Source organism: Microcaecilia unicolor, chromosome 5, assembly GCF_901765095.1.
Source record: "Microcaecilia unicolor chromosome 5, aMicUni1.1, whole genome shotgun sequence".
Taxonomy (NCBI): domain Eukaryota; kingdom Metazoa; phylum Chordata; class Amphibia; order Gymnophiona; family Siphonopidae; genus Microcaecilia; species Microcaecilia unicolor.
Window position 1 is genome coordinate 125,689,305 of NC_044035.1, and position 22,829 is coordinate 125,712,133.

A 22,829-nucleotide genomic window follows, 5' to 3' on the forward strand; every position below is an offset into this window, starting at 1 on the left:
TGAAAATAAACATGTATATGGAAGTGCCTTTGAAGATCGGATAAGGATTTGGATACGTTTTATTGATGACGTTTTCCTTTTATGGTCAGGGGATCGAACGACATTAAATCAGTTTGTGGCATATTTAAATACTCGTCATGTTAACATCAGATTTACTATGACTGCAGATTATGATCAAATCACGTTTTTGGATGTAAAGGTACAAAAACGAATTGATCACTTTGAGACCTCTGTGTTTAAGAAGAATACAGATAGAAATACACTCTTGGAGTACACAAGTTGTCATCCAAAGTCTTTAAAGGATAATTTACCATTTGCTCAATTTTTAAGATTCCGGAGGATTTGTTCTAGCGAGGAGGATTTTCGCAGACAAGCACGAATATTACAGAACAACCTTCTTGAACGAGGATATCCTAAAAAAGTTGTTAAACGTGCATATAAAAGAGCAAAATATACTGATAGACAACTGCTATTACAAACTGCAGAAAGAGAAAAAGATGAAGATGGAACTATACACACATATGTTCTAAAGTACACTTCACAAGCATGCACTGTCTCTAACATTATTAGAAGACATTGGAACATTGTACAAACTTTACCTCAATTTGCGGAATCCACGGTGAGAATGGCATATAGTAGAGGGAGTAATTTAAAAGAACTTCTATATATGCCAAGATTGAAGTTACAGAGAAATATCACCTTCAATGGACATAGCAAATGTGGAGAATGTTTGATGTGTTCAATTATGATGGAGGTAAAAGAGTTTGAAAATCCTGCATCTGGAAGGAAATATGCTTTATATGTTAACACCACATGTAAATCAAAAGGAGTTGTCTATTGTATTCAATGCCCATGCAAGAAGATATATGTGGGTCAGACTAGCAGAAAGTTGTCTGTCCGCCTTATAGAACATAAAAGTGTTATTTCCACTAAGAAAACGACCTCGCCGCTGGCTATACATTGCAATGAAATGTCTCATGACTTTAACACACTTAGGTGTGTAGTCTTACAACAAGTGGATTGGCATGCACATGGGGAAGAAGTTAATCTATGGCTTTTAAGAAAGGAACAACAGTGGATCTTCCGTTTAGGCTCAATGAGCCCAGGGGGTCTAAATGGAAAGATAGAATGGATGCATTTTTTGTGATAAAGAACTGTATATAAAGTGGTGTTCCCCTTTAAGAAGGTGGGCTGATGTGTTGCAACTAGAACGATAGGGATTGGATAGCGATGAGAGCGTGTGACGTCAGAACTAGCACTCATAAGACCGCCATGTTTGGGACGTCTCTGCCCTTCATGCTACCGTCGGCAAGAATGAACGGACTGTAAGCAAAGGTAGAAGTAAATAAATTAATCTACTAGAAAGTATATAAAGATTAAAAATGTTTTCTCCTTTTGTATAGGAAATGTTATTAAGGAACCGGGTGACTATATGGCTGTGGTCCTGAAGCAGCGAAATGTGAAACGGGACCGTTGACCACAGTCAAACCACGGTTGGGAAAGGAGAAAAACCTGTAGTTTGCCAAAGTTAAGTTGGACTGTTATTCACAGTATTTTTTGGCACAGTGGCTTTTTTGAATATTTAGAAAAATTACTTTCAAAAAAACTTTTTAGAAAAAATCTTTCTTTAAAATAAGAGGAGTTGGTTTCGATTGAAACGCCCATGATGATGAAATGTAGCCTTTATCCCATGTAAAAGTATCTGGGAAGGGCTTGTTCTTGAGGCGATTTCCTCCTCATATTAGATAAATTTTGACTTACTTTAGAAAACTGGGTTCTGTATTTATAAGTTTTGCTGAGAGATTAAGAAATAACATCCACAACAAAGACCAATTTTATATAAATGTAAAACATAGTAATGTGTAACATATTAGATGACGGCAGTCTGCCCAACAAGATAAACTCATATGTGCCACTTTTTGTGTATACCTTACCTTGATTTGTACCTGTCTTTTTCAGGGCAAAGACCATATAAGTCTGCCCAGCACTATCCTCGCCTCCCAACCACCAGCCCCACCTCCCACCACCAGCTCTGGCACAGACCGTATAAGTCTGCACAGCACTATCCCCGCCTCCCACTACCAGCTCTGCCACCCAATCTCGGCTAAGCTCCTGAGGATCCATTCCTTCTGAACAGGATTCCTTTATGTTTATCCCATGCATGTTTGAATTCTGTTACCGTTTTCATCTCCACCACCTCCCACGGGAGGGCATTCCAAGCATCCACTACTGTAGTAACATCTTTCACCCACATCACATAGGCATAATTTGAACCTTACCTATGTGTTTCTTGCGTGAAGAATCTGCACGCTAGACCCACATGAGCTAAGAAATGTGACCTTTTTTATGGGATATAAATTCCCTCTATGTGGAAAATACACCTGAGGTAGAGATGTTCCAATCTGATTCTACAAGTTTTCTTGAGTAACATGTTAAATTCCTTCACAGGACTATTACTGAATATGTAGAAATCATTTATAATGTATATAATTGTCAAAAGGCAAGCCAAGTAAGGAGAAACCATTCAATTCTTTTTTTCTCTTTTGATACAGGATCTAGTGGAGAGGCAAAAACTTAGGATAAGTAAAATGTCATGTTTGCTCAAAGTTTATTTTGCTGTCTTTGCATTAAGATCCAATACCATTGCAAATCATTACATAAAAGAAGTAAATCATTCTATGAAATGCACTCTAGAATATTATTCTTCAATTGCTCTTCTGGCAAGTTTCAAATCTCTTGGCCTTCAGCCTCACAAAACACCTGAAATATGCAAATCGAAGACAATAGGCACCCTTATGTCTTTTGGCTGTGGTGAATTCAGAAGAACAAAAGCCTCTTCTTATAAATGTTTGTTATGTAATTTCCTGAAATATTAGCTGATGTGTCACTGTTGCACTTTTTTAGTATATACAGTATGCATTTTTTAAGGATAATTACTTAGGGCCTCTTTTAAAAGCGTCGGTAAGCCCAATGCAAGCTTATCGCTCACTAAAAAGGAAGTACAGCAGCCCAGCCATAGTTCCCACCCTCCAGCACGCGTCATATCTGGCACTACAAAAATATTTTTAGTTTTGTAGCGCCAGTGTGTACCCGGCGGTAATCGGCGCTGCCCAATTACTGCCAGGTTAGCGCAGGAGCCCTTACTGCCACCTCAATGGGTGGTGGCAAGGGCTCTCCCAAAATGGCCATATGGCAAGTGCTTCACTTGCCACTTGGCTATTTCCTAAAAAAAAAAAGAAAGATTTGCCTTTTACCCACTGTGGTAAAAGGGGGCCTTGGCACGCGTCAAAAACACATGTCTACACCAGCGCAGGCCCCCTTTTGCCACAGCTTGGTAAAAGGGGCCTTCAATTCTATATGTATCAAATTGTATCAGCAACCTTCTCCTAATGGAAAAAGAGTAACTTACGTGGAGGGGCATAATTGAACATCGCCGGCCATCTTTTTTTCGATAATACGGTTTAGCCCGGCCAAATGCCAGAGTTTGCCGGGTTTGAGATCGCCGGTTTTGTTTTTCAGCGATAATGGAAAAAAATGCCGGTGATCTCAAACCCAGCGAAATCCAAGGCATTTGGTCGTGGGAGGAGTCAGCATTTGTAGTGCACTGATCCCCCTGACATGCCAGGACAGCAACCGGACACCCTAAAAATGTTTAAAAAATACACAAATAGCTCCCAGGTGCATAGATCCCTTACCTTGGGTGCTGAGCCCCCCAAATCCCCCCCAAACCCACTCCTCACAACTCTACACCATTACCATAGCTCCTATGGGTGAAGGGAGCACCTACATGTGGGTACAGTGGGTTTTGGGGGGGGTTGGAGGGCTCAACACTTAGCACCACAAGTGTAACAGGTAGGGGGGGATGGACCTGGGTCTGCCTGCCTGAAGTGCACTGCACCCATTTAAAACTGCTCCAGGGACTTGCATACTGCTGTGAGGGAGCTGGGTATGACATTGGAGGCTGGCATACAGGCTGGCAAAAAAGGTTTTTATTTTTATCTTTTTCGTGTGGGAGGGGGTTGGTGACCACTGGGGGAGTATGGGGAGGTCATCCCCCATTCCCTCCGGTGGTCATCTGGTGAGTTGGGGCACCTTTTTGAGTCTTGGTCGTGAAAATAAAAGGACCAAGTAAACCTGGCGAAATACTAATTAGTGCCGCTTTTTTTTCCATTATCCACGAAAGCCGTCCATCTGGTAGCCTCGCCCATGGCCGCCCATGTCCCGCCTTCGCTATGCCGCCAACACGCCCCCTTGACGTTTCACCAGCTCGGTGACGGGAAAGCGGCGATGGTGTCAAAAAAGCAGCTTTCGATTATACCGATTTTGCCGCTTTTGAGAGATCGCTGGCCATCTCCCAATTTATGTCGGAAGATCGCCGGCGATCACTTTCGAAAATAAGCCTGATAATAACATAGTAGATTACGGCAGAAAAAGACCTGCACGGTCCATCCAGTCTGCCCAACAAGATAAACTCATATGTGCTACTTTTTGTATATACCTTACCTTGATTTGTATCTGCCATTTTCAGGGCACAGACCGTGGAAGTCTGCCCAGCACTAGCCCCGCCTCCCAACCACCAGCCCCGCCTCCCACCACCACCAGCTCTGCCACCCAATCTTGGCTAAGCTTCTGAGGATCCAGCAGTATGCAGGTCCCTGGAGCAGTTTTAGTGGGTGCAGTGCACTTGTTTCCTGTTCGGTGAGAAAACATGTAAAAAGAACACAGTATACGAAATATCTCCTTTTGTTGGTACGTCCTGGAAAGACCTCTCTCTGGTGCAATAATATAATGTACATCACAGCTCTTTCTTCATGTATATGCAAATTTGTTCCCATAGTATTGATATTCTGGGGAAAAATACATTTTGAAGATCATACAGCCTAAAAGTATGGCTCTGACACCCACTGTGTTCATTGTGGTATGGAACACAATCCTTGTTCCTTGTTCACTGCTCCTGCCCATTGCCGGCATGTGCTGAAAATGAAGAAACCGATTACAGGTTACGGCCATTGCTAAAAGGAAAATAGTTTTATTGGAATTATCTTCAAAATACTTTGGCTGCTAAATCTTCCTGGGCCTTACCAAGAGTCGTAAAGAGTTCTGTTTTTATGCTCTTATATTTCAACATTTTTATTGATGAAGACAAAATTAACCACATCCAATATCTGGTTTAACCATAAAAACCATCATCAAACTTTCAAAATAGAAATACAATAATAAAGTCCATCATCAATCTTTTTGACCTTTTTTCCCCCATCCCCCCTAACCCTCCCTCCTCCCCTCTACTTTAATAATAACAGTTTTATTGATGATAAATCAATACAAACATATTCTCAACAGTAACCATACTTCCCTCTCTATCTCACCTCATACATTAGTAGAGTTTACCTCGTATAGACAGTCATCATTTTATACCCTACATCCCCATCCTTATCTGTTCATCTTCATACATTTTGTTCTAAATATTCACACATATTCACGAAGCAAAACAAACACAAGTCCCTTCCAAAGTAACACGTTAGAACATAACTCTTTAATATTATCACTGTTCTTTACCCACTATAACAGTCCCATCCCAACTACTCCCCTCCCCCCTCCCTCAGACTCTCTGCTCTTCCCCCCTTCCCCTCCATCCCAGTATGGTTACTGAAGTTCATAGGTTCTATGCATCTAGAACATTCTTAACACATTGCATCTAACATTAAGACCTTCATTAACATAACTGTATCATCAAAATCTCAGAGGCTTTTTATTGATCTTCCCCTTCCCCCCTCCCTTCTCATGCACTCTACCACTTAGCAATGATGTCTGACTTAACAATTAACTTCACGCTCTTTCCACTCTCGTTCAAGCACTCCAGCTACCCTAAAGTATTCAGGACTTGACTCCTTGCTCGTGGGGATATTTTATTTATATACGCCTTCCAAATTTTTATAAATCGCAGCCGCCTCTTTGGCGTGTTGCGGGCATCTTGCATTTCCCATAACATGAGCTCGTGCACCTTATTTCTCCAATACCAAAACGAGGGACCTTTATCTACAGTCCAACAGTTTAAGATGCATTTTTTCCCCAGAATACAGAGCTTACTAAGAAATATCTTTTCTTCAAGCGTTCCCTTATTCCATACCATCATGGAACTCAATATCATCCCCTCAAAGGACAGGACCACTTGACGCCCCAGAACCCAGCTTATAAATCGGGAGAGAGCTGACCAAAACCCTTGTATCTCTCCACATTGCCACATGCCATGGTAAAATGAGGCACCCACTGTCGCACATTTAGGACACTTACTTGTTTCCACCGCCCCTGCGTACCAAGCCTGCTTCATCGAGAAATAAGCCCTGTGTACAGTTCGAAAATGACATTCCTGCAATTCGGCACTGTTCACCACCCTCACACCTCCCTGAAGCGCTGCTAGTATCTTCCCTTCTGCTATTCGACTTCCCACCTCCTGACTCCATCTTTCAGCAACCAACTTAACATCTCTTTTGGGTTGCTTCCCCTCCAGTACTTTATGAAACCAGGACACTGATATCTGTCCTGCTGCGTCCCCAGTCAGGAAGTCCTGGATTTCCTTTTCAAATCCTGGCAAGAGGCTTACAGTGGGGAGACTACGCACATAGTGAGAGAGTTGATGATAAGCTAATTTTGCTAACAATCCTCCCGAGTAGTGTTTCTCAAACTCAGAATAAGGCATTATTGTCCCGTCTTTTAATAAAAAATTCCCCAACAATATCACTCCCCGCTTCCCCAAATCTCTGAAAATTTTACTTTCTCGCCCCGGTGAGAACTCCCCATTACCAACAATGGGCAACATCACACTACTCTCTGCGCTATGCCCCCAAAGTTTGGTTATCACTTTCCATAAATGTCTTAAAGGCTGTAGCAGTACACTGTGTTTAACCTGTTGAGGGAGATTTCCAGTTTTTGCGTGTATTAAGTAATTAAGGTGCCAAGGACTAAAATACTTATTTTCTAACTGTAAATCTGTATACGTACTCGTTCCTAAAATCCAGTCTCTTAAATGTCTTAGGAGACACGCTTGATTATATAGTCGCATGTCTGGCATACCTAACCCTCCGCTCCCTTGAGTCCCCTTAAGGTATTCCCATTTAAGCTTTGCCTTCTTCCCTGCCCAACAAAATCTAGCTACCTGCCTCTGGTGCGCCCTCAAATCTTTTTTCCATAACCATAAAGGCAGTACTTGCAATATATATAACCATTTTGGAAACACCAGCATTCTATATAAATGAATCCTACCGCAAAGTGACAATGGTAGGGAGTTCCACTTGGCCAATTGCTCCCTCGTGTCTCGCAATAACTTGGGAATATTAGCAGCATAAAGCTGCATAGGATCCAATGTTAATTGAATACCTAGGTATCTAAATGATCCTGTCGCCCACCGTAACGGGAACTGTACCCAGGCTTCCCTCCCTATCTCCTGACTCGCCAATGCCTCCGATTTCATCAAGTTTAAATGAAATCCAGAATAATCCCCGTATTCCTTTATGCTTTCCATAAGGTGTCTCAAAGAAGTCATGGGGTTCGTCAACAGGACTAATAGGTCGTCCGCAAATGCTGCTATTTTAAATTCCCTTTCCTGGATATGGACTCCCGTTATATCAATATTGTTGCTTATCTCTCTTATCAGTGGGTCAAGTGTTAAGACAAAGAGAAGTGGTGATAGAGGGCATCCCTGGCGCGTTCCTCGACCTATAGGGAACCAATCCGAGACTATACCATTTACCAGGATTCTCGCTTTAGGGTCAGTATACAGAGTTTTAACTGCTTGCAGGAAGAATCCGCCTATACCATATGCTTTGAGTGTTTCAAAAAGAAATCCCCAATCCACCCTATCAAATGCCTTTTCGGCATCAAAACTAATTAACATTGTTGGTAACCCTTCCCTTCGTGTTTTTTCCAACGCTAAGATTATCCTCCTCATATTCTTTGCTATTTTCCTGCCCCTTACAAATCCCACTTGTGAGTGTTCTACTAAGGAGGGAAGGTATCTAGCCAGCCTATTAGCTAGCAGTTTGGCCAAAAATTTTGCCTACGAATTTAATAGTGAAATGGGCCTGTAAGATTCTGGGCATTGCGCCAATTTACCCGGCTTCAACAATACCGTTATATGGGCCTGATTCATATGTAGCGGCAGTAATTCTCGTTGGACTGATATGTTAAAGACCTCGGTCAATACTGGGCCAATTTCTGTCTGCAATAACTTGTAGAACTCATTCCTCAGTCCATCAGGACCTGGTGCCTTCCCTAAGGGGCTTTGTTTAATTACCCACATCACTTCATCTATAGTGATATCTGCATTCAGCACCCTCAGTTCCTCATCATCCACTTTGGGTAACTCAACACTAGCCAAATAAGCCGCACTAGGTGTGACCAGATCTTCCTGTGGTTTATATAATTTAGAAAAGAACTCTTTAAAGATTCCCGAGATTTCACTATCTTTATTTGCTAGTAATCCTTGGCGGTCTTTTAATGTAAGTATCTTCTGATAACCTGCTTTCCTACCCATGATCCGTGCCAAAAAACCCCCTCCTTTATTAGCAAATTTGTAAAGGTGGTATTTATAATAGGCCATAGACCTCTGGACTGTACGATGCATCAATTCATTTAGACTTTGCTGCGCCTCTAATAGTTGCACCCTTATTCTCTGTGAGTGGTCTACACTGTATTGCCTCCGTAAGTTAGTCACCCTCTTCTCCAATCTAAGGATTTCCTGTTTTCTCGCTTTCCGTTTAAAACTTGTGTAAGCTATGATCTCCCCCCTAAGTACAGCTTTAGCTGCCTCCCAATAGAGCACTGGGTCTGTCCTGTGCCTCTCATTATTGGCACTGAACTCCTTCCAACATTTTATCAAGTGAGGTAAAAATTGATTGTCCCGGTACAGCCAAGTTGGGAATTTCCATACAAAAGCCTCTCTCCTTTCCCCTTTTATCTGCAATCTCACCATTACCCAGGCGTGATCTGAGATCATTATTGGCCCAATTTTTGCTGTTTCCACCTGTGTAAACAAGTCCCCAGTTACAAGTATATAGTCTATACGAGATAAAGAGGCGTGTGCTCTCGACAAGTGGGTATAATCCCGTTCTAACGGGTTCAAGGTTCTCCACACGTCCACCACCGCAAACGCCTCCTCCAACCCTGCTATACCTCTCCCGGGCCTGGCCAGCTCCCTCCTCGATGGGTTGGACCTGTCCAATGATGGGTCCGCTGCCTCATTGAAATCTCCTCCCATTATAATCTGGGCCTCTCCTAGTCCTTGCAGTGCTCGAGTTAATTGTAGATAGAATCGCTTTTCATACGTGTTGGGAGCATATATGTTACATAACACTACTGGCTGTCGATCTAATATTAGGGATGCCAGTACATATCTACCATGGGCATCTTTTACAATCTTAATAACCTTCACATGTATGCCTTTGCGTACCAGTGTGATCACTCCTCCTTTTCCCCCCACTGCCGGAGATTCAAAAATTTCCCCAACCCACCAGCGCTTCAGTTTGGCATGTTCTGCTCCTGTTAAGTGTGTCTCCTGCAGAAATGCAACTGACGCCTGTTGATCATTAAGTGTTTTTAAAATTTTTTGTCTTTTAACAGGCGAGTGGATACCCCCCACGTTCCAAGTTATAATTTGTAAAGAAGTCATGTAATCCCAATCTGTCGGTCAATGCTTCCATGCAATCTTCCATCAATCATGCCAGGGAGGCGTCCCAGCCACCACCTCCCCAGCACTAACTTCCAGTCCTTCCCCATTCTCCCATCACTCCAGACATCCCACTCAGTCTCCTCACATACACACAAATAGCTTGTATCCCTCCCATTCCCTACCCCTCTCCCCTGCCTCAAGCCCCTTCCCATCCCTCCCTTCTCCCCTCGTCCCCGTTTATCACACTTCCAGGTCCCCTTCATACCCTAGACTTCTCTTGCCCCATAAAGCCCCTACTTTAGCTATGATCTTCTTATTTCTAAACCCCTCATCCCTCAAGGGAGTATCAACCATTAGCCCAAATAGACCCAATTCCGGGCGAATATCAACTGCCCCCTGAGTGTATATCATAACATCTGCAACTACTATACATCAATGATCCAAATCTCGAATAGAGACTTTGAATGCAACTCTTACCACATCCACTTATCCAGGCCCCTCACCCCCTCTCCCCAAGTTGAGAATCCCGGGGAGGAGGGGGGGCCTCAAATGTCTGCTCAACTCACAGTCCTTCCCAAAGTCATGTATCTGGCTTTTTCATTTCTACATCCAGAAACTGCTGGGCCTCTTGTACGTTTTGAAAGGAGCGCCATTGACTTCCCTGTTGGATCTTTAGGACGGCTGGATAAAGTAGCATAAATTTAGTATTCTTGGATACCAGTGCAGAGCATATTGGGTGAAAACGGCGTCGTTCTTGCACCCCCGCCGAATAGTCCTGAAAAATCTTAATCAGGTTCCCCTCATATGCAAGTGAGTCCCTCTTCAGTCGAAAGCCCCTTAATATCTCTTCCTTATGCAGGTAATTGAGCACTTTAATGATGACTATTCTTGGCCTTTGCAGGTTGGGTTGCCAACGCCCCAACCTGTGGGCTCGTTCAATGCACAGCTCTCCTCGGCTATCAGAGAGAGCCAGTTCTTTTTTTAACCATTGTTCTAACATTTGCCCAAGTGCTTTTTCAGGAATCTTTTCCGGCAGCCCCACAATTCTCAAATTACATCTTCTGGCACGGTTTTCCATGTCTTCTATTTTTTCCTGTTGCGATTTAAGCTGTGCCCGAAGCCTGGTTAATTCCTGCGTATTCTGAGAACAAGAGTCCTCTGCGGCTGCAATCCGATTTTCGGCTTCTCCCACTCTCTTCTCCGTTTCGGCCCCAGACGATTCAAGGTTTTTTAATTGTCCAGCCAATAAGTCAAATCGTGGATTTAGGGCAGCACTCACCGCCGCTGTTATTTGCGCCAATTGTTTGTCCGTAAATTCTCCCTCATACACACTTTTCGAGTCCGCCATTTTGTGGCCAGTCTTAAAAGGTGATACTTTTTCCTTATCAAATTTTGTTCCTCTGCGGGTAGTCCCTGGTGGCATGGGCTTCAAGTATTGCTCCATACACAATTAAATAAGCCACTTATGACCTCCTCGCACCTTTAAGTCTCACTGCACTATTATTTATTGCGAGGCCTCTACCAGCATTGCGTCCCGGGCCCTCAAGTTACCTTGTAGGTATATCAGAGTCTCAGTTCATGTCCCTCGCATCTGGTATGATATTTCTAAAAAGTCCTCCTGGTCAGGGCACCTAGGTAAACTACGGAATCATCTCCCAGACTTGCGGGCGTAATTATAAATTCCTCAATCTCAGGGGGTCGAAATTGGTCTTGCTTTGGATCCTTGGCTATTCCGCCCTGCGGGCCCCTCAAGCTCTCCTTTCAAAAATTGAAATTGGGCTTACCAGCTCTCCCGTCCCACCTCCGTGAGGGCGCCACCCTTACTCGGGTCTTTTTCGTGGTCCTCCCCGTTCGCCGTCGCTGCCTTCCACAGCTGGTTCAAGTTTCCTCCTCCCGTCTGGTTGATCCCTTCTCACGCTTACCACCAAGGAGGGCCGTTATGAGCCTCGTGATTCGGCCTCCGCCGCCATCTTGTACAGGCACTCATTCAGTTAAGGTGTTGTTTGCCCTTTCGGTGAACGGCCACGGCGTTGTTAACTTCACTATTTATGTTCGTTTGTGTTCTTGCTACTCCCCGATATTCATTTGGCGTTCGGGCGCGGGTTCAGCAGCTCTAAAGTCGGGGGCTCCATGCGGGCGGATCGGAGCTCACACCGCGACATCCATCCCGCTGCTCAGCTCCACCGGAAGTCCTCCTGTTTTTATGCTCTTAAACCATTCTGTATATCTATGAGGTCTAACTAGGAGACTGGATGATTGGAATAGGAATTATGAGGTCCTTTCACTAAACTGCGGTAAAAATAGGCCTTAGTGTGCTCCTACATGGGTCTTCCTCACATGCTAAGGCCATTTTTACCTCAGCTGTAAAAACACCAATTTTCTATTTCTTGCATTAATGGCCATGGGCTAATGTTGTCATCAGCACACAGCCATTTTTTAAAATTATCACGTGAGCATTTACCACTACCCATTTTGTAGGTGGTAAGGGCACACATGGTAGCATTCTCAACCCCTAATATGCCCCCTCAAAAAAAAAAATTAGGAAAAAAATTTTATCACACAGTTAGTGGTTAGTGTGCACATAATTCAAAGTTATCACAGGACACTTGAGCACGTTTCACGGTACTCCATTTTTTTTTTTTTTTTTGCTGTGTTAGCACCTAATGCAGCTTAGTAAATGGCCCCTATATTATTTTAGGTAAGCTAGAACATTTCCTACATTTTATTCAGGTTGCAATACCAAGGGATAAAATTATTATCTTCCAGACAGCATTTCGGTGTGAGTGGGAGAGATATACTCTGCTTGCTGGTAATCGTTCGACATTAGCAGGGCCGACTTAACCATTGGACCAGGTGAGGCACTAACCCAGAGTGCCGGCAATTAAGGGTACCAAAATACCCAGCCTCTAACCACACCTGGTTTACAGGTTAAGCCTTTTCTTTCCCTCTCCGGCCTTGGTCCGGTCTCTCACCTTCTCTCTTCCCCCTTCCCCTGGTTCTGACACTTCTCCTTCACTCTGTCACTCCCCTGCAGTCCTATAATACCCATGTACAGGACCATGGGGGAGTGAGAGAGGGGAGGGGGAAAGAGGGACTGGACCGTGATGCCAGCCCAAGGGAGGGAGAGGTGCCAAACCCAGGAGGAGGAAGCGATGGGGGGGGAGGGGTGCTGCAAAAGACAAGTTGGTTCAGGGCTCCACTATCCCTTGACCTGGCTCTGAACATTAGTAACTGCTTTAGCAGTTAATGTATGCTAATGATATTTTAATCTGAAGGCACACTGCTTACCTCTTCCTTGCTCCCTAAGAATAGGAGGGTAATTTTATAACAAGGCACCTGGGTTAATTGGGCAGTAAAGAAACTATGTTTAAGCTCTTTTATAAAGACACATGTGGCTTCAGGGGCAGACTGACAGGGATCTGGGTCCCACATCTCTCCCTCTCTTCTTCCATCCCCCCCAGATCCAACATCTCTCTCCCCCTCCCCCTCCAAGGCCGCTGAGAGGGGGGGGGGGCAAAATTCCCCGGGCCCGGCACCAGGCCCAGGGGTCTGTCTCTCCCCTGCTCTCATTGGGAACCAGTCCTGGCAAACTGGAGCAGGACAGAGACAGACCGTGGCATCAGGCCCCCGTTTGGAGGCCAGGAAGGAAAAGACACACTGACATAGGGAGCAGGGCCCCCCACGTCAGTGCGTCAGATCCTCCCCGGCCTCCAACGGGGGCCTAGCAAGGGATCTCATGGCAGCCTGAGAGTAAGTAAGGGGCAGCATCGGTGGCTGCTTCCTGTGGGTGGGTAGGGGGCCCGGTGGCTACGTCCCAAATGTGGGGGGGGGGCTGTTGGCGACCCTACCCCGGGCCTAGTTCTGTCTCTCGGTGGCCCTGTGCCCCTCTCCCCATCCAACATCTTTCTCCTCTTTCCCAGATCCAACATCTTTCTCCCCTCCCCCTCTCCAGATCCAACATCCTTCTCCCCCCCCCCCCCCCCCTCAGATGCAACATCTCTTCCTCTTGTTCTTTCTCCTTCCCCCAGGTGCTCCATCTCTGCCTCTCCCTTCCACTGGGTGCACCATCTCTGCCCCCTCCTTCACAACTGGGTCTAACATCTCTGCCTCCCTCACTCCCTTTCCTAGGTCCAACATCTCTCTCCCTCCCGAGGCCAACATCTCTCCCTCTCTTCTCCTCTCTTCCATACTCAGGTTCAGCTCCCCCCCTCCCCTCCGGCATTTACTTCAAACATTCATTTCCCCATACAGGGCCTGGCATAGGCTGTCTGCCACTGACCGGAACCTTCTCTCTGCCACAGCCTGCCCTTGCAGAAGCCGGAAATTATGTCAGAAAGGGGTGGGCTGCGACATTGAGAAGGTTCCGGTCAGCGGCAGACACCCTATGCTGGGACCCTGTATGGAGAAACAAACCTTTGAGGTAGACGTGGGCTGGGGTGTGTCAGAGACAGGGGAAATGTCAGAAAAGGGGAAGGGTTGAGAGAGAGGGGAAGTGACATACCTGGGGACGGAGGAGAGAAAGAGATGTCAGTCATGTGAGGGGAAGGTACTGGCCCCTCAGGTAGTGCCCGGCTGCCTGAATGGCCGGCTCTGTGTGGCTTTGTAAAATACTAGCACAAATCCTGCAGAAGTCATACCTAGATAGAAGGCACAGACATTATGGGGGTCTTTTTACTAAGGTGCACTAGCGGATTTAACATATGCTAATGGCTAGCTTGCACTAAGTGCCACACAGCCTATTGTATACCTATGGGCTACATGGCACTTAACGCACACTAATTCATTAGCATGCACTAAAACTGTTAGTGCATCTTAATAAAAGGACCCCTGTGTTTGCTCAAGAGCAGGCATAAATATTAGCACAGGGTTAGATGGGAGGCAGGGATCTGCAATGCTATGTCCAGCAGCAACTACAGCAGATCACCACACAATTGAGGAGCAATGGTAGCATGGAGAGCTTTAATGCACAGATGCATGCATTTCACAAAATTGCAACTCCACCCACTCTCTACCCAAACTCTTCCTCGAGTACACTTAACTTTGCAAGTATAAAATTACTGTACCTCTTAAGCGTTTAAAGCTGCAATTAATGTGACCTGTTAATATTTCATGTTAAACTCATTTTTCACTTTTGTGTTAACAGCTGACAAGTATTAAAACCCAGATTAAACACCTAGGGCAGGGGTTCCCAAACTTTTCCAGTTCATGGCACCTCATCCCAGCCACATGGGTCTCCACACACACACCCCGGCCACATGGGTCTCCATAAACACACACAAGCTACCACATAGGTCTCCCTTTCCCTGCAGCCCTCCCCAAATCCAGCATTGCTCAATACATTCCTTCCTGCAGGTCCAGGATTGCTGCCACTTCCTTCTCTTTCCCCTGCTGCCGCTGCAGTGCTTGTGGCTTACATTTTCAGGATGTCCATGATTCATACAGGCACTCCGGGACCTTACCAGTCTGCCGTGTCCGGCCCTCTCTGATGCAGCTTCCTGTTGTGAGGACTGGATGTGGCAGAGGGAATTCCTTCAATTCCTCTGTGAATCAGGGGTATAGCCAAACAACAGATTTTGGGTGGGCCTAGGTAAGAAGTGGGTGGGCATCAATTGTTCTCCCCTCCCCCCCAACCACCACCCAAAAAATATCTCAGCTGGTGGGAAAACGCTTCTTTCCACCTTGGCAGTCTGCAGCAGGCATGCGCTGAAAACTGAACATACGCAGGTGCCGGTATCATGGAGAGCAGCGTTTTCGTTACCATCTGGAGGAAGTCTTCAGCTGGCAGAGCTTGGGATCCCACAGCTACCACTAAACGTGTGCTACTGTTGGGTGGGCCTGAGCCCTAAGTGGGTGGGCCCCGGCCCACCCAGGCCCACCTGTGGCTACGCCACTGCTGTGAATCACAGATGGCTCGAAAATGTAAGCTGCAAGCACTGCAGCAGTGGCAGAGAAAGAAGCATTAAGCAGCAGATGCCGGACCTGTGGGCAGGGCCAGTCTTAGCAATTACGGGGCCCTGTGCAGATCAGTTCAGCGGGCCCTGCCCGCGCCCGCCTAACCCCCACCCGCGCCTGCCCCCTCGCTCGTGCCTACCCCCGCTCAAGCCCCCCCCCCCCCCCCCCCCCCCGCCCACCACCATAAGCCATAATTTATCAATTTAAAAGGAGGTTTAGAGCTCTCAGAATCCCACCTCACCTTGATATGCATCCACCACATTTCAGTAGAGAGCGGCAGACAGCGGCAGCAATTTTCATATCCTGTCAGCTGCCAAGCCCAGAGCTTCCTTGCCGCTGCATCCCACCCTTGCTGAAGCAGAAAGTGACATCAGAAGGGGGCGGGATGCAGCAGCGAGGAGGCTCTGGGCTTGGCAGCTGACAGGATATGAAAATCGCTGCAGCTGTCTGTCGCTCTCTACTGAAATGTGGATGCACATTAAAGTACAGAGCAGGGAGGTGTTCCAAGACAGGAGCACACACGTGCCAGAGATGTGGGGCCCCTAAGAGCGCGAGGCCCTGTGTGACCGCCCCTGTTGCCCCAGTCTAAGACCAGCCCTGCCTGTGGGAGGGGAAAGTAAGCAGCGATGCACCCCAGTACCACTGAGAGTTCGCTGTTGCACACCAGGGTGCCGCCGCGCACAGTTTGGGAACTGCTGACCTAGGAGGTAATTCTGTAGAACAGGGTACTTCCTTTTGAGTCCCCCAATTTCTGAATTTGCTTGCTACTTGTTGATCTGTTGTACCTGATTTGGGCTGTTCCTCTCTCTATTGCAGAGATGTTGCTGTTGTCTATGTGCTTCCTCTAGCTCCCAAAGCTGTTCCTGCCATAGCCCCACGAACCCAACACACTGAAGGTAAAATCAAATGTCTTTGTTGTTTAGTCAATTGCTTAGTGATATTTTGTGCCATGTGCACACCCAAAGAGCAGGACATGCTCCTTGGGTGAGCTCCTTAGGGCAACTCTTCATGAAGATTTTGCTGTTTCCTTCATTTTTTCAGTCTCTGCTACTGTCACTTCGTAGCTCTCGAACACACTCTACTTTCATCCTGTCATGACTGTTTCATACATTCTGGTATGGTATGGACATCGCCCTTCTCCTCCTTTATCTTTTAGTGCTACGACAACTAAACACCTGGAAGTCAATATTCATCCAGTAGTTGTGAGCGTTTTGCTGACCGCTGCCGGTACCATTCAGGGGCCCCTCTACAAAGGCACAGGAGGGCCTATGTGTGTACAGCAGGCACCAAATCGGCACTAACGCCTGGCTAACGCATAAGCCAGGCAGTAATTCCGAATTGGTGCTCGCCAAATCCTTCAGTAGAAAATAATTTTCTATCATGGACCGCTTACCTGACGGTAAACAGCAGTTGGCCCACGCTGCATGCTTATCACGCGGGTAGCACATAAGACCTTACCACTAGGTCAATGGGTGGCAGTAAGGTCTCAGACCGAAAATGGATGTGCGCTGGTTTCAATTTTAATTCACGTCCATTTTCCAGCCCCTAAAAAAAAGGCTCTTTTTCCTAGATGCAGAAAAAAATGGCCCAGCGCACACCCAAAAGATGTGCTCGCACTACTGTAGGCCATTTTTTACCGTGGTTTGGTAAAAGGACTCCTCAATGCATTAATTATCCAGTTTTGCCAGCAGCAGCTAACATATAGTCAGTTGCCAATATTCAGACCTTAACTGACCATGGGTTGTCACATAAAGATAAGACTGTTATTTATGTGATCCCATTTATGCAGATACCCTGGCTGGGTACATGCTGAATATTGGCACTTAACCGGTTAAATGCTGACTCCACACCCAGAATGCCCCCCAAAATAGCTGGTTTTCACTTAGGCGCTAACTGCTCATTTTCAGCCAAGATAATTGTCTAAGTGCTACTGAAAATTAGTGTATAGCCCCGAAAAAGTGATTTATTTATTTATTACATTTGTACCCCGCGCTTTCCCGCTCATGGCAGGTTCAATGCGGCTTACATAGTAAATAGAGTTTCAGTGTATTGCAGAGAGAAGTACCAGCTGTAGTAAAGCTGTAGTAACGTAGAATGAAAAAGTAGTTAGGTGATAGAACAAGAGAAGGGGTAGTAGAGGTGGGAGAGGTAGGGAGGGGATAAGTTGTATTAGTCAGGGGATTTGGTGTAAGAGAGTAGGGGGAGGGGAGAGGTTATGGGAAGACTGGTGGGAGGGGGTCTAGTTCATTGACATTAACGCTTGGTTGGGTGTTGTGTGGATGGGTACATAAGTTTAAGTTGGATCATTTGGATAAGCTTGCTTGAAGAGGTGGGTTTTCAGCAGTTTCCGAAAGGTTAGGTGATCGTTGATTGTGCAAATGGATCTTGGTAGGGCATTCCAGAGTTGGCTGCCTATGACAGAGAAGTTGGATGCATAGTAGGTTTTGTACTTGAGTCCTTTGCCGTTGGGAAGGTGTAAGTTGAGATAGGTTCGCAAAGATTTTGATCCATTTCTGGGTGGAAGGTCAATTAGTTTGTCCATGTAGCTTGGGGATTTTCTGTGGATAATCTTGTGAATCAGTGTGTGTACTTTGAAGTTTATTCGTTCTTTGATAGGGAGCCAGTGGAGCTTTTCACGTAGAGGTGTTGCTTGCTCAAATCGTGACTTACCAAAAATGAGTCTGGCTGCCGTGTTTGGGGCAGTCTGGAGTTTTTTCAGGACTTGGGCCTTACAACCAATGAAAATACTATTGCAGTAGTCAGCGTGGGTAAGTACTGTGGATTGTACCAAGCTGCGGAATGTTTTAATGGGGAGGTATGGTTTGACACGTTTCAGCACCCACATCATATTGAACATTTTCTTCGTGGTGGCTATTGCGTGATTTTCAAGAGATTGATGGTTGTCTAATGTTTAACCAGTCAGCAGCCATTTCTGGCCAGTGAAACCATTTTGAATATTGACCAGCTGGTTCCTTGTGTCCACCCAATACACCAGTCTTGTCCAACCGGGGGCCACATTTTATATTTTGTAATATTTGGAGAGCTAAAACATGCTCCCTTTCTAAGCCCTTTCCATACCCCCCCCCCCCCACCCCCACTTATCCAACTAGGTAATAATGGTGGCCAGGTACGTAAAGGAATCTTTTACAGACCCCAACGTGCGTCAGTTCGGAACTACTGCCCAGCTACTGCGTGGCCCGGGTGGTAATTTAATTTTTTACATGCGTCCATTACGTGTACTGGAAAATATATTTTATTTTCTGGTGCACAGCGCTAACCAGGCAGTAATCGGCATTGTATGCACGCTGATGATTACCACCCGGTTAATGTGAGAGACCTTATCGCTTAGTGAATGGGTGGCGGTAAGGTCTCAGGCCCAAATTTGACGCGCGCCTATTTTCATTTTGCCGCATGTCCATTTTTGGCCAAAAAAAGGCCTTTTTTGCAGATGCACTGACAAATTGACCTACGCGCGTCTAATACATGCATCTACACCAATGCGGGCCACTTTTCGGCGCACCTTAGTAAAAGGACCCCTAAGAGAGACTCATATTTAGTTAACTCAAACTGACCAGTCTCTGAAGGAATATTCAGTGGCTCTTACCTGGATAGTGCCACTGAACATCCCCTCTAACTACTACAGCCAAAAAGAGCTATTATGTAGGTGGTCCAGGAGTGAAATCGGGGAGAGTCGGCACTTAACCAGATAAGATATCCAGGCAAATAGGACCACACAAATAGCAGTCCTATCTTCTTCCAGTTTAACTTACCTGGTTAAGTGCTGTCCATCCGCATATATCTGGACATTTAATGCCAACATGACCTGACATTGAATATCTAGGCATAAGTTTCATGGCAGCAGCCAGCATTTTAAAAAATGCTGATTGCCACCAGCTGAATTTTACCCCCATCAATTTTCTATTTAGACTGTGACACTGAATATACATAGATTTTTTTTATACACTTCAGCTGGTATTAAAAAAATATATAATCCTCACTGCTGCTGAATATTGACCCATCAGTTGCTAAATGTAGTACTGGATCAATTTACTGCATAAAAAAATAATAAGATGAATGACCTGCCCTTGAAGATTAAGAAAGGAAAAGAACTACCTCACTTTCTAGAAAACACTAAAGGCTTTCCTTTCTTAAGAACATTTCAGGTTTAGCTATGTATGATGTTTATGAAGTTAGAGGGATTTTCCGTTTTTGTCTTATTTGTTGTCTTTGTTTTATTTTGTTTATGTTTTGAGTATTTTTTTTATTTTATGTTGATTATTTTCTCTGCAGAAAACAAGTGCTCACAAAAATAAATCAGTCAATAAAGATTTTCTGATGGATTAATGTGCTTAACATCAGAGTTAACTACATAGATATATTCTTTAATTTGGGGCAGCTAGGGGATAACTTTGACTGGCCATCACTCAGTCTCGCCAAAGTTTATGCTGGTAGAAGAAGGGGTCATAGGCTTTCCAGAGGTGTGGCTTAAAATTAACTAGATAACAGCAACATTCAGCTGCTATCCAGTCCAGTTAATTCATTTAAATAGAACTCTGTGACCATATAAATAGCTGTCATGGGCATAGCCAGAAATCCAGTTTGTGGGGGGGGCATGAGTGGACTGGGGAGCAAGCATTTCCTCTGAGCTCTTCTCTATCCTGTCCCCCAACTCCTCTCCCCCATACCTCTGCTAGCAGGGTTGCCCATGTCCCGCAAGCCGAAGAGATTCACTGGCCAAGCTCCAACCCATGCTGCCTCAACAGCGAGGAAGCCAGTACATCCACACATCAGCATGCACTGAAGTGCCAGCATCTGTGTCTGAAGCACCCCGCTGCAGCAGGGGCGGAAGATTGGCCAGTGAATCTCTTTGACTAGTGGGGCTTGAGCATCCTTGCCAGCCATTCATCCAGTGCTACACTTTTGGAGGCAGCCTGAGCCCAAAGGTGGGGGGGGGGGGGGCAGGCCTCTAAGGCCCCTCTCCACCAGTGGCTATGCAACTAACTTAAATGAATAACTTACCTGCTTAAGTTAAGGACCATATATTCAGTTGTCCTATTTAAATTAATAGTGTCCTGAAATTTCATAAAAAGGCATGCAAACAAGTCAGCCACTTATCTTTATATAGAGACCATCCCACTGAATATTGACCGCAATAGTGTACAGCATTACTGAGTCATCAATTTCCATTTCTGTGGGTACAATCCCTCTTATAGCTGGAGAAATGACTCTGAATATTTGCCCTTTAAGGTCCTCCTTCCTTATCTACTCCATCCATCAGTTCCTACCCCTGAAGAATGTAATTCTTTCTAAATTGAGTAGAAATTACTAAAACAGGGGTCAAAATTATTGATCCAGTGTTTGCTTTCTTAATCTTTAATACATTTTTTCTTCTATAAAATATAAGTACTTTTCTTTTAGGTTAATTTGTCTCAGGATACTCGTGGAGGGGCATAATCGAACAGGGCGCCCACATTTTCCTGAGGACATCCCCGCGAAGGGGCGGGGAAACACATATTATCGAAACAAGATGGGCGGCCATCTTTCGTTTCGATAATACGCTTGGGAACGCCCAAATTTCCACATTTAGGTTGACCTTAGAGATGGTCGTCCCCGATTTTCGGCGATAATAGAAACCGAGGACGCCCATCTCAGAAACGACCAAATCCAAGCCATTTGGTCGTGGGAGGAGCCAGCATTTGTAGTGCACTGGTCCCCCTCATATGCCAGGACACCAACCGGGCACCCTAGGGTGCACTGCAGTGGACTTCAGAAATTGCTCCCAGGTGCATAGCTCCCTTACCTTGGGTGCTGAGCCCCCCAACCCCCCCCCCCCCCCAAAAACAAAACCTACTCCCCACAACTGTACACCATTACCATAGCCCTAAGGGGTGAAGGGGGCACCTACATGTGGGCACAGTGGGTTTCTGGTGAGTTTTGAAGGGCTCACATTTACCACCACAAGTGGAATAAGTGGAGGGGATGGGCCTGGGTCCGCCTGCCTGAAGTGCACTGCACCCACTAAAACTGCTCCAGGGACCTGCACACTGCTGTCATGGAGCTGGGTATAACATTTGAGGCTGGAAAAAAAAATTTTAAGTGTTTTTTTTAGGGTGGGAGGGGGTTGGTGACCACTGGGAGAGTAAGAGGAGGTCATCCCCGATTCCCTCCAGTGGTCATCCTGTCCGTTCGGGCACCTTTTTGAGGCTTGGTTGCAAGAAAAAATGGACCAAGTAAAGTCAGCCAAGTGCTCGTCAGGGACGCCCTTCTTTTTTCCATTATCGGCAGAGGACACCCATGTGTTAGGCACGCCCCAGTCCCGCCTTCGCTATGCTGCCAACATGCCCCTGTGAACTTTGGTCATCCCCGCGACAGAAAGCAGTTGAGGGCGCCCCAAATCGGCTTTCGATTATGTCAATTTGGGCGACCCTGAGAGAAGGATGCCCATCTCCCGATTTGTGTCGGAAGATGGGCGCCCTTCTCTTTCGAAAATAAGCCTGACAATCTTTAAGATCTGACAAGATATAAATACAGTATTAATTTTCTTCTGATAAATTACAAAAACCAATGAAGCAAATAAGCTTGAGACATTAAAGGTTTTGTTTGCTTGTATCCATAATCTGCATTTTACACAAAGAGGGTGCTACAGATTCCAAATCCATAAAATATATACTTTTAAACTATTTTTATAAAAGGCAGAGAATTTTACTAAGTGAATCCTTTGCAGTAGAAGGGCTGTCAGAAATGCTCATGAATTTCTGCATTGTTCACTAGCCAAGTAGGTAAAAAGGAACATTGCAGGGCATGAGTGAACTAAGGAACGAGAAGATAAAGAAACTTGCACAAGGCATTAAAAGAGACAAACGTAGAATGCAAAGGGGCCCTTTTACTAAGCTGCGGTAAAAAGGACCCTGTGGTAGTGGCAGTGTTAGTTTTTGCCACATGCTAGGGCCCCTTTTACCACAGCTGGTAAAAAGCCCACAAAAAAGAAATAGCTGTGCGGTAAGTTCTCATTTGCTGCATGGCAATTTTGGAGGAAGCACTTACTGCCACCCGATTACTGCTGGAAATGCCACGTTCTGGGGTGGAACTACCACCGGTGCCCGCATTGGGCCGGCAGTAGTTCTGGATTGCTTCATGGCAACCCTTTAGTAGAAGGGCCTCAAAGTGTTCTACTACCACAGTAGGGTCATAGAGTACTTCTCTCTTGAGCTAT

General features: G+C 45.5%; 1 long non-coding RNA gene across 1 annotated transcript in view; it reads left to right on the forward strand.

The window, feature by feature from the left end:
- The window catches only part of LOC115471173, a 42,654-nt gene that overhangs the window by 6,798 nt on the left and 13,027 nt on the right, over positions 1-22,829 (forward strand). The window contains exon 2 of the long non-coding RNA XR_003942287.1: positions 16,433-16,512. This is a non-coding gene — a long non-coding RNA (uncharacterized LOC115471173). The remainder of the gene's footprint in view (positions 1-16,432; positions 16,513-22,829) is intronic.